The sequence below is a fragment of the Loxodonta africana genome, chromosome 8 (assembly GCF_030014295.1).
Source record: "Loxodonta africana isolate mLoxAfr1 chromosome 8, mLoxAfr1.hap2, whole genome shotgun sequence".
Lineage (NCBI taxonomy): Eukaryota > Metazoa > Chordata > Mammalia > Proboscidea > Elephantidae > Loxodonta > Loxodonta africana.
In genome coordinates, this window is record NC_087349.1 from 39789125 (window position 1) to 39800916 (window position 11792).

Below are 11792 nucleotides of genomic sequence, written 5' to 3' on the forward strand. Positions count from 1 at the left end.
GGGGGAGGTTAAAAATTAGTTGCTTTTGTGTCGATATTGACTCACGGTCACCCCAAGTGCATCAGAGTAGGACTGGGTTCTGTAGGGTTTTCAATGGCAAGTAGATCACCAGGCCTTTCTTGTGAGGTTTCTCTGGGTAGACTTGAACCACCAACCTTTTGATTAGCAGCCGAACACATTAACCATTTGCACACCCAGGGACTCCAAGGGCAGATCAGTAGAGGCCAAAGCACACTATTCTGTCCAGGACAGACTTAGAAGGAAGAAAGGTCAGAGGAAGGTGAGATGGGACTAAATAAAAAATAAAAATTTAAACTGTAGACTCATTATGGTAAAAAAAAAAAAAAAAATCCTTAAAATAGCATATTCGAAGAAAAATCAATTAAATTTTTAAAAATATGTGAAGGTTAGAATATTTGCATTTAATGCAGATAAAGTATCTGGAATCAAGTAAACGAAGTCATCTCTGAGAACTTTTTGGAGATTTTTTTTTTTTTAAATGAAGATATAAGCATATGATTGTTTTTGCTGGAAAGTGGGTGATTACAAATTATTATTTTCTCTTTGAATTTAGTGAGTTAACATAAAAAAAAAAATATGTAGTCCTGTACATGCAATGGATAGAAATAATTTTAAAAAATACAAAGAATGAAAGGATTTTAACCAAATTTACACTTTTTGCCCTAGTTTTTAACTACAATTCATCTCATCTCTTACTGCAATGAGCAAATGCGTTTACAGCACCCATAAGCCTGAATTTAAGGAAGTACACTGTTCATAGTGGCCCCCAGAGGAAACTGATTTACTTTTTATTAAAAACTCTCCAGAATATAAGCATTACATAACAATGCTACTTAACTACTTCAGAAACTTTGGTCACAAGACTCATCATGAAAGTTTCCTGGAAATAAGTCCATATAAGAATTAAAAATTTAAAAGGTGAAATGTTTCTTTATTTTAACTTTAACAGGATTCGTTTTTCATTGTTAAGAAACACTTTAATAGTTTTAAAGCAAAAGCTGTTAAATTGAGTGGAGTCTAGATAGCTAAAACTGTGCTCCTGAGCTCAAACTTATAGATAAATCTTTTGCAAGTAGTGCTCAAGAAAATATCCTCTCTCCCCTTCGCCCTGACCCAAATCTTGTATTGTTTCTTATATAACTTGGGTCAAGTGTAGAAATATATCCAGAGTGATGTGTGTGCCATACAATAGCGAGAGGAGTAAAGCCCAACTAATGACTTTGAATTTAGAAATAGAAGGCAATTAACATGTACTCAAAGTTACATTAATAAATGCTTCCATGGGATAATGTTGAAATGGTCACAAAGGTTAAGAAAACACTGATACCAGAGCACAAATGATTATATTGTTAAAATAGAGAAAAATTGCTATACAAGAGTCTCTTTTAAAATTAAAAATAAAGAGCACAACACACAAATCAGGATGATTTTCCTGTTCTACTCATGAATTTTAGTCTATATTCATAAGGTTGGTTATGTTGACATCTAGTAGTTTCTTAAGACACTTGATGAAGTCCCATTCCAACTTTGGAGGGTAAGCCCTCCCTAAGGAATCTCTGGGTCCTGGTCACATCTGGGTCACCGTACAATTTCATAGTAGTGAAATATCACCATCATGTGCTGTGGCATGAAGACATACGCAGTGTACACAGCCATTCCCACAATGGAAACCAGCATAGAATTGAACCCAGTCCGCTTCCGGGGCTCCAGCATGTAGAGGCCATGGAGCAACCTCTGGTAGTAGAACGAGGACATCTATTTCCAGGCCAGTGATAGGGACGCTGTGAGTCGAATTGACTCAACATAAAAGGAGAAGGTTCGGTTTTTTGGCCAGGGCCATCCCTGCCATGCACCTCCCGCCATGACGCTGATCCTCAACTCAGTCTGATTACAAATTATTTGAGTGTAATTGAAGTTGCTTCTAGGAAATATTTTAAGAAGGTCCTCTAGCAACCCGTTTGTGCTATTAATTTGCTTATTACATTTTTTCTTTATAGGTACTCCAAAAGTAACATTGTATAACCCTCTTCAAAATTATAAAAAATTACAAAGCATCGAAATCCAAATTAATGAGCATTCACTATATTGCATTTATGACTCCGTATAAAGGTACTTAGCTGCCAGAAAAGCAGAGCATTTAATAAACAGAGCGAGGCTCTGGGTGTTCCTCCGAATGATCCAGGCTAAAAAACATTTTTCCAGGCTGTTTGGGCCATTGCCCTTGCACCGGCCACCACCAGTGAACTCTAGCGGCTAGATTGGTGAGCTGAGACCATTCAGAGCCGCGTTTGCCTTCTGCAAGTGCCTCAGGAAGGTACGGGCTTTTTTAATCCTTCCTCTGTCCATGGCGCGTTCGTGAGCTCCTTGGACCGTAAGCATGCTCAGAGGTGTAGTTAGACATTTTTCTATGAGGATCTTATATTTTCTCGGAAAAAGCTATACAAGTTTAGCGGTATCATTTCCTGCCTAATTTCCCCCATCACTTATTTTCCTTTTCTCCCAAATTTTTTGTGGAGAAAAAAAATTGTAAATTTTTGAGACACATCGCCATTGATACTAAAGCAAGGAAAAATCTTCAGTGTCTGCTTTCGTGACTGTAGCTTGTGGCCTCTCCTTTCATTTCTATTTGCATATTAAGGTTCCGTAAAGGTTTTTTTTTTTTTTTTTTTAAGTGAGTCTTCAGATACATTGGAAAGTTTCTCTTCTTTGTAGTTATTGGGCATGCTAGTTTTTTTTAGCACTTAAGGTCATTTTTAAAACTGTAATCAAATATTCCAGGTAATAAGTTTTTCTCTACATTCACACATTTCCTCACTTTTCAGTGATTCCTATTTACCACTGAGCTAAGGCAAGAAAATTTTCTCTCGTCCCTAGGGAGGGATTTTTTTTTTTTAATCGTAGTCAGGGGAAGATTAAGCCTCCCCCGCTTTGTAGAATTAAAACATCAGCCAAAGAGATGGCTGGATTGGAAAAGGAAAAAAGAAGAGAGAAGGATATCAGTAAAGTAAAAACTATTTAAAGACTTGATATCATGAATCTAAGTAGAACATAATTGTAAGATTTGCTTCATTTCCTCATAAAAACAAGGTGCATTAGATTAGAAGCTTAATTTTAACTTTAAAGATTAGTAAACTAGATTGTGTATTAAGATGTCACATGCATCAAAAGTTACATTGAAAGCAGTGAATGGTGACTAATGACCTTAAGACTTATGAGTGTATTACATTGATCAATTAGTTTCCTTAATTGCATTGAGCAACTCTTCCCTATGGAAAGGTAGCTTACACAACAGTTTGCAGAGACTCTACCTCCTCTGCAAAAGGAATAGTTCCAATACATGGATCTTAATTTGCATGATATGACTTTAAATAATGAGATTGTTTTTCACATGTATTTTAAATAATTTCTTGTATATGAGAAGCACATATCTGAAATAGTCTTAACAAAGACTATAATTTTCCAAATGCTTTGCCTAATAAACATTTATTTTTCATGATAACAATTTCTATTCCGCGGGTAAAAGGGGAGCAGAGAAGTAATTAAGAAGGAACAGAGCTGAGCTGGAGGATGAGATGAGCTTGCACTCTGGAGCAAGAGGGATCTGGAGAGATTGGGTTTTAAATTCTTTCTCCACCACCTATGAGTTGTAGGAACATGGGCATCTGAACCTCAATTTCCTAATCTTGTTTATGGGTGTAGCCATTCCATTTCACAGCACTGCTTCCTTTGCGTTTTATTGCTTTAAATGACTTAACATCATTTAAACAAGCCTACAGTTCACAATCTTGAGCTGTGGGTAGTGATGTGGAGGAAAGAGGCTGTAATAGCCATGTGTTCAAAGAGGAGGGAGAAGTCTAATTTGGGAAATGGGGATAGCAAGAGAAAATGTGATTAAGTGGATCAGATTTCCTCCTAATGAAACACTCATGTCATTTTCTCTGTGAAGCCTTTCCAGATGCGCTCAGTCAGAATTTATTTTTCAATCCTGTGCCAGGCCTAAACTGAGGCCTGTGTTCCTTCTGATTCACATAACTATATGAGGTATTTGTCTCCTGTATCAGCTTGATGGAAACCCTGCTGGCATAGTGGTTAAGTGCTACGGGTCGGCAGTTTGAATCCAGCAGGCGCTCCTTGGAAACTCTATGGTGCAGTTCTACTCTGTCCTATAGGGTCGCTATGAGTCGGAATCGACTCGATGGCACTGGGTTTGGTTTTTGGTTTATCAGCTTGATGGCTCTTTGAAGTCAAGGACCATGTTTTATTCATCTCTAAAGGATTAATTATTATCCTGGTGATTGATAAATAAATCCAAAAACACAAACCTGTTGTTGTCTGTTATAAATTGAATTGTGTCCCCCCAAAATGTGTGCCAACTTGGCTAGGCATGATTCCAAGTATTGTGTGATTGTCCACCATTTTATGATCTGCTGCAATTTTCCTATGTGTTGTGAATCCTAACTTTATGATGTTAATTGGTACTGAAGTAAGAGGTGAAAGCTGAACTGAAAGCATTGGCAAAAAACAAGGCTCTAAACGGCATTTATGCAAAGCCAACAGCCAACATCATCCTAAATGGAGAGACCCTGAAAGCATTCCCCTTGAGAATGAGAACCAGACAAGGATGCCCTTTATCACTGCTCTTATTCAGCATTGTGCTGGAGGACCTAGCAATTAGGCTAGGAAAAGAAATAAAGGGCATTCAAATTGGTAAGAAAGAAGTAAAAGTATCTCTATTTGCAGATGATGTGATCATATACACAGAAAACCCTAAAGAATCCACAAGAAAACTACTAGAACTAATAGAAGAGTTCAGCAAAGTATCAGGACACAAGGTAAACATACAAAAATCAGTTGGACTCCTCTACACCAACAAAGAGAACATCGAAGAGGAAATCACCAAATCAATACCATTTACAATAGCCCACAAGAAGACAAAATACTTAGGAATAAATCTAACCAGATATGTAAAAGACCTATACAAAGAAAACTACAAGACACTACTGCAAGAAACCAAAACAGACCTACAGAAGTGGAAAAACATATCTTGCTCATGGATAGGAAGATTCAACATTGTGAAAATGTCAATTGTGCCCAAAGTGACCTATAGATACAACGCACTCCCGATTCAAATTCCAATGGCATTTTTTAATGAGATGGAGAATTAAGTCACCGACTTCATATGGAAAGGGAAGAGGCTCTGGATAAGTAAGCATTACTGGAAAAGAAGAACAAAGTGTGAGGCCTCACACTACCTGATTTTAGAAACTATTATACAGCCACAGTAGTCAAAACAGCATGGTACTGGTACAACAACAGATATATAGACCAACGGAACAAAATTGAGAATCCAGACATAAATTTACTCACTTATGAGCAGCTGATATTTGACAAAGGCCCAAAGTCCATTAATTGGGGAAAAGACAGTCTCTTTAACAAATGGTGCTAGTATAACTATCTGCAAAAAAAAAAAAAAAAAAAAAAAAATGAAACAAGACCCATACCTAACACCATGTACAAAAACTAACACAAGTGGATCAAAGACCTAAATATAAAATCTAAAATAATAAAGATCAGGAAGAAAAAATTGAAACAATGCTAAGAGCCCTAATACATGGCATAAACAGTATACAAACATCACTAACAATTCACAAACACCAGAAAGAAACTAGATAACTGGGAGCTCCTAAAAATCAAACACTTATGCTCATCCAAAGACTTCGCCAAAAGTATAAAAAGACAACCTACAGACTGGGAAAAAAATTTTGGCTACAACAAATCCAGTTATTGTCTAATCTCTAAAATCTACAAAATATTGTAAAACTTCAACAACAAAAAGGCAAATAATCCAATTAAAAATATAAGCAAAAGATACGAATAGGCACTTCACCAAAGAAGACATTCAGGCAACGAATGGATACATGAGGAAATGTTCCCCATCATTAGGCATTAGGGAAATGCAAACCAAAACTACAATGAGATACCATCTCACCCCAACAAGTCTGGCATTAATCCAAAAAACACAAAATGATAAATGTTGGAGAGGTTGTGGAGAGGCTGAAACACTTATACACTGCTGGTGGGAATGTAAAATGGTATAACCACTTTGGAAATCCATTTGGCTTTTCCTTAAAAAGCTAGAAATAGAACTACCATATGATCCAGCAATCCCACTCTTTGGAATATATCCTAGAGAAATAAGAGCCCTCACATGAATAGATATATGCACACCCATGTTCATTGCAGCACTGTTTACAATAGCAAAAAAGATAGAAACAACCAAGTGCCCATCAAGAGATGAATGGATAAATAACTTATGGTATATTCACACAATGGAATACTCTCCAACGATAAAGAACAGCAATGAATACATGGAACATCTCATAACATGGAGAAATCTGTAAGGCATTATGCTGAGTGAAATTAGTCAGTCACAGAAGGGCAAATATTGTATGAGGCCACTATTATAGGAAGTCAAGAAAGGTTTAAACACAGAAGAAAACTTTCTTTGATGGTTACAAGAGTGGGAAGGGAGGGAGAGGGATATTCACTAACTAGGTCGTAGATAAGAATTATTTTAGGTGAAGGGAAGGACAACACACAATACAGGGGAAGTCAGCACAACTGGACTAAATCAAAAGCTAAGAAGTTTCCTGAATACAACCCAATGCTTTGAGAGACAGAGTAGTAGGGGTGGGGCTCTGCGACCATGGTTTCAGGAGACATCTAGGTCAAGTGGCATAACAAAGTATATTAAGAAAGTGTTCTGCATCCACTTTGGTGAGTGGCATCTGCGGTATTTAAAGCTAGCAAGTCGACAACTAAGATGCATCAATTGGCCTCAACCCCTCTGGAGCACAGGGGAATGAAGAACACCAAAAACAGAAGGAAAATACAAGCCCAAGAGACAGAAAGGGCCACATAAGCCATAGACTGCACCAGCCTGAGATGGGAAGAACTAGATGGTGCTCAGCTACCACAAATGAATGCCCTGACAGGGAACACAACAGCGAATCCCTGAGGGAGTAGTAGGAAAGTGGGATGCAGATCTCAAATTCTAGTAAAAAGACCAGACTTAATGGTCTGACTGAGACTGGAGGGACCCCAGAGGTCGTGTTCCCCGGACTCTCTGTTAGCCCAAAACTGAAACCATTCCCAAAGCCAACTCTTCAGACAAAGATTAGACTGGACTATAAGACATAAAATGATACTGGTGAAGATTGTGCTTCTTAGCTGAAGTAGACACATGAGACTATGTGGGCAGCTCCTGTCTAGAGGCAAGATGAGAAGGCAGAGGGGGACAGGAGCTGGTTGAACGGACACAGGAAATACAGGGTGGAGAGAAGGAGTGTGCTGTCACATTGTAGGGTGAGCAACCAGGATCACATAACGTGTGTATAAGATTTTGTATGAGAAACTGACTTGAATTGTACACTTTCTCTTAAAGCACAATTTTAAAAAAAGAAAAAACAAGGCTCCAGGAATTGACAGAATACCAACTGAGGTGTTTCAACAAATGGATGCCATACTGGAAGTGCTCACTCATATGTGAGAAGAAATTTGGAAGATAGTTACCTGGCCAACTGACTAGAAGAGATCCATAATTGTGCCCATTCCAAGGAAAGATGATCCCAAAGTTTGCAGAAATTATTGAACAATATCATTAATATCACACACGAGTAAAATTTTGAAAACCATTCAAAAGCAGTTGCAGCAATACATCCACAGGGAACTGCCAGAAATTAAAGCCAGATTCAGAAGGGTACATGGAACAAGGGATATCATTGCTGATGTCAGATGGAGCCTGGCTGAAAGCAGAGAATATCAGAAAGATGTTTACCTGTGTTTTGTTGACTATGGAAAAGCATTCGACTATATGGATCATAACAAATTATAGATAATATTGTGAAGAATGGGAATCCCAGGACACTTAATTGTGCTCATGAGAAAACCGTACATAGACCAAGAGGCAGTCATTTGAACAGAACAAGGGAATACTGTGTGGTTTAAAGTCAGGAAATGTGTGCATCAGGGTTATATTCTTTCACCATACTTATTCAATCTGTAAACTAAGCAAATAGTCCTAGAAGCTGGTCTTTATAAAGAAGAACGTGGCTTCAGGGTTGGAGGAAGACTCATTAGCAACCTGTGATATACAGATGACACAACCTTGCTTGCTGAAAGAGGCCTTGAAGCACTTACTAATGAAGATCAAAGACCACGGCCTTCAGTATGGATTACACCTCAACGTAAAGAAAAAAATAATCATCACAACTGGACCAATAAGCAACATCATGATAAATGGAGAAAATATTGAAGTCGTAAAGGATTTCATTTTACTTGGATCCACAATCAACACCCATGGAAGCAGCAGTCAAGAAATCCAAAGATGCATTGCACTGGGCAAATCTACTGCAAAAGGTCTCTTTGAAGTGTTAAAAAGCAAAAATGTCACTTTAAGGACTAAGGTGTGCCTGACCCAAACCATGGTGTTTTTGATGGCCTCATATGCATGTGAAAGCTTGAAGACCAAAGAAGAATTAATGCCTTTGAATTATGATGTTCACAAAAAATTGTGAATATACCATGGACTGCCAGAAGAAGAACAAATCTGTCTTGGAAGAAGTACAGCCACAATGCTCATTAGAAGGAAGGATGCCAAGACTTTGTTTCGCATACTTTTGACATGTTATCGGGAGGGACCAGACCCTGGAGAACGGCATCATGCTTGGTAGAGTAGAGGCTCAGCGAAAAATTGGAAGACTCTATACCAGATGAATCGACACAGTGGCTGCAACAATGGGTTCAAGAATAGCAATTATTGTGAGGATGGCACCCGACCGGGTGGTATTTAGTTCTGTTGTACATAGGGTTGTTATGAGTTGGAATGGACTCGGTGGCACCTAACAACACCACCACAATGTTAATTGAGGCACAATCAGAGGCAGTTATGTTAATGAGGCAGAACTCAATTGAAAAGATTAGGTTGTATCTTGAGTAAATCTCTTTTGAAATATAAAAGAGAGAAGCTAGTAGAAAGACAGGGGGACCTCCTACCAACAAGAAAGCAGAGCCAAGAGCAGAGTGTGTCCTTTGGGCATGGGGTCCCTGAGCTGAGAAGCTCCTAGACCAGGTGAAGATTGATGACAAGGACCTTCCCCCAGAACCAACAGAGAGAGAAAGCCTTTCCAGAGAGCTGGCACCCTGAATTCAGACTTCTAGCCTCATAGATCGTGAGAGAATAAACTTCTGTTTGATAAAGCCATCCACTTGGGGTATTTCTGTTATGGCAGTGCTAGAGAACTAAGACACTGTCCCCCCCATTCCAACTCATATGTACCACATGTGTTACAGAACTGCTCCATAGTGTTTTCTTGGCTGTAATCTTTATGGAAGCAGATCGCAGGGCCTTTCTTCCTCAGTGCCCCTGGGTGGGTCTGAACTGCCAGTCTTTAAGTTAGCAGCTGATTGCAAACTGCTAGTGCCTCCCAGGGACCTATCTGATAAATAGTGGAGACTTGCTTGTTGAATTAAATTGACATTTGAAACTTCTCTCAATCTAAATGTAAGGTTCTGCCTAAATATCTCAGTGTCATTATTTTTTTCCCACTGATTTCTTCACAACTTTTATTGGTGAATAGTTGTCACTAATGACCCAAACTGAAGGAGAAATGATGCATTTGAATTATGGTACTGGCAAAGAATATTGAATATAGCAGGAACTGCCAGAAGAATGAACAAATCTGTCTTGAAAGAAGTATAGCTAGAATGCTCCTTAGAAGTGAGGATGGCGAGTCTTTGTCTCAGATACTTTGGACATGTTATCAGAAGGGACCAGTCCCTGGAGAAGGACATCAGGCTTGGTAGAGTAGAGGGTCAGCAAAAAAGAGGAAGACCCTCAAAAAGATGGATTGATACAGTGGCTGCAATGATGGGCTGAAACATAGCAACAATTGTAAGGATGGTGTAGGACCAGGCGGTGTTGTGTTCTGTTGTACATAAGGTGCTAAGAGTTGGACCAACTCGAGGACACCTAACAACAACAATGACCTCGAAGACGTAATTAAGCCTTCTTTCATATATATCAGTACGACTTGAGGTGACAAATGTGCTCTACCTCAGTATTGTTTTCTAAATTTAAATAAAGACATAAGAGAAAGAGCATGGACATCTCTGGAGAGACAGGCATTCTCTGTCAGCCGTTCTATTTCATCCCTGAGGGAAAAATATATTAATTACTATCATGGCATGGATTTTCATGCTGCAAAGGACCTCTTCAAAGTGTTGGAGAGCAAAGATGTCACCCTGAAGACTAAGGTGCGCCTGACCCAAGCCATGGTATTTTCAATCACATCATATGCATGTGAAAGCTGGACAATGAATAAGGAAGACTGAAGAAGAATTGACGCCTTTGAATTGTGGTGTTGGCAAAGAATATTGAATATACCATGGACTGCCAAAAGAACAAACAAATCCGTCTTAGAAGAAGTACAACCGGAATGCTCCTTAGAAGCAAGGATGGCGAGACTGGGTCTTACGTACTTTGGACATGTTGTCAGGAGGGATCAGTCCCTGGAGAAGGCCATCATGCTTGGCAGAGTACAGGGTCAGCGGAAAGGAGGAAGACCCTCAACGAGGTGGATTGACACAGTGGCTGCAACAACGAGCTCAAGCATAACAATGATTGTAAGGATGGCGCAGGACCAGGCAGTGTTTCGTTCTGTTGTGCATAGGGTCGCTATGCGTCGGAACCAACTCGATGGCACCTAACAACAATAACAACAACAACATGGATTTTCAAGATTATAAACCATAGTCTGCTCTTGTTAGAGGTGCATTTACTGTGAAGCAGGCTTCTTATTTAGCATAAACCTCATCTAAATCCCTGCACCTAATTTTCTTTTCATAATTTTGACTTTTTTAAAAAGAGAACTCCCACAACTATGTGATCTTTGGGCCCAACAAAACCTAGGTCTGTCCCAGATACCATACAAATGGTGCTTTTTTTCTGGGGAAAAAAATTCAGAAGCTGCTATTTCTGAAAATGAATATGATATTGATCAGTAATAATACTTTTTTTCATTATCTGTACTTACTGAGGCTTTTTTTTTTTTTTTTAACTATGCACTGTGTAGGTATTTTAAACACATCGTGTCTAATCCTGGCAATCATTGCGCACTGTAGAAAACCAAGGGAAATAAGGCACTCAGTTGACTGCAAGGAGCTGGCAGTGGTTCAAACTATGGACTATCTAACACCAGAACATTCTCTAAGTTCTTTAGACCACATCATCCCTCAGTGTGATAAAAGTGGCTACTTTTTTTCAATATTCTCACATCATTAGGCACTAACTAAAAATCAATAGAATCGCAAAGTGAGTTGACATATGGCTTTTAAATTGTTTATTTAGTGATGGGTCATGTTATGTCAAATCACATCTGACTTTAAAACACCAAATAATCTATTTGTAAGTTAGGTAATAGTCTGTCAAGCCTGCATGCTGGGAACATTAGTGGAAGATGAATTAACCAATCAACAAGGTAGTTAAATGTTAGTAGCTATAAGATCGGAAAGGGTGAGTGTTAATTCAAATAATGTTAACTGGTGTTCATGGAATAAGTGAACTATGCCCAACACTTTAAAAATAACTCAGGTATGGAATGGTACAAAAATGCTGCCTTGAGGGCATTTATAGAGGCACTACAGTTTTACTTCCCAGCTGAGATACCTTCCTATTTTAGACATTACACTTAATGTGTATGTGAGCATTTTGT

At 38.7% G+C, this 11792-nt stretch overlaps 1 pseudogene; it reads right to left on the reverse strand.

The window, feature by feature from the left end:
- Window positions 1-1599: 1599 nt before the first annotated feature.
- On the reverse strand, window positions 1600-1884 carry LOC111749765 (serine palmitoyltransferase small subunit A-like; annotated as a pseudogene).
- Window positions 1885-11792: the final 9908 nt, after the last annotated feature.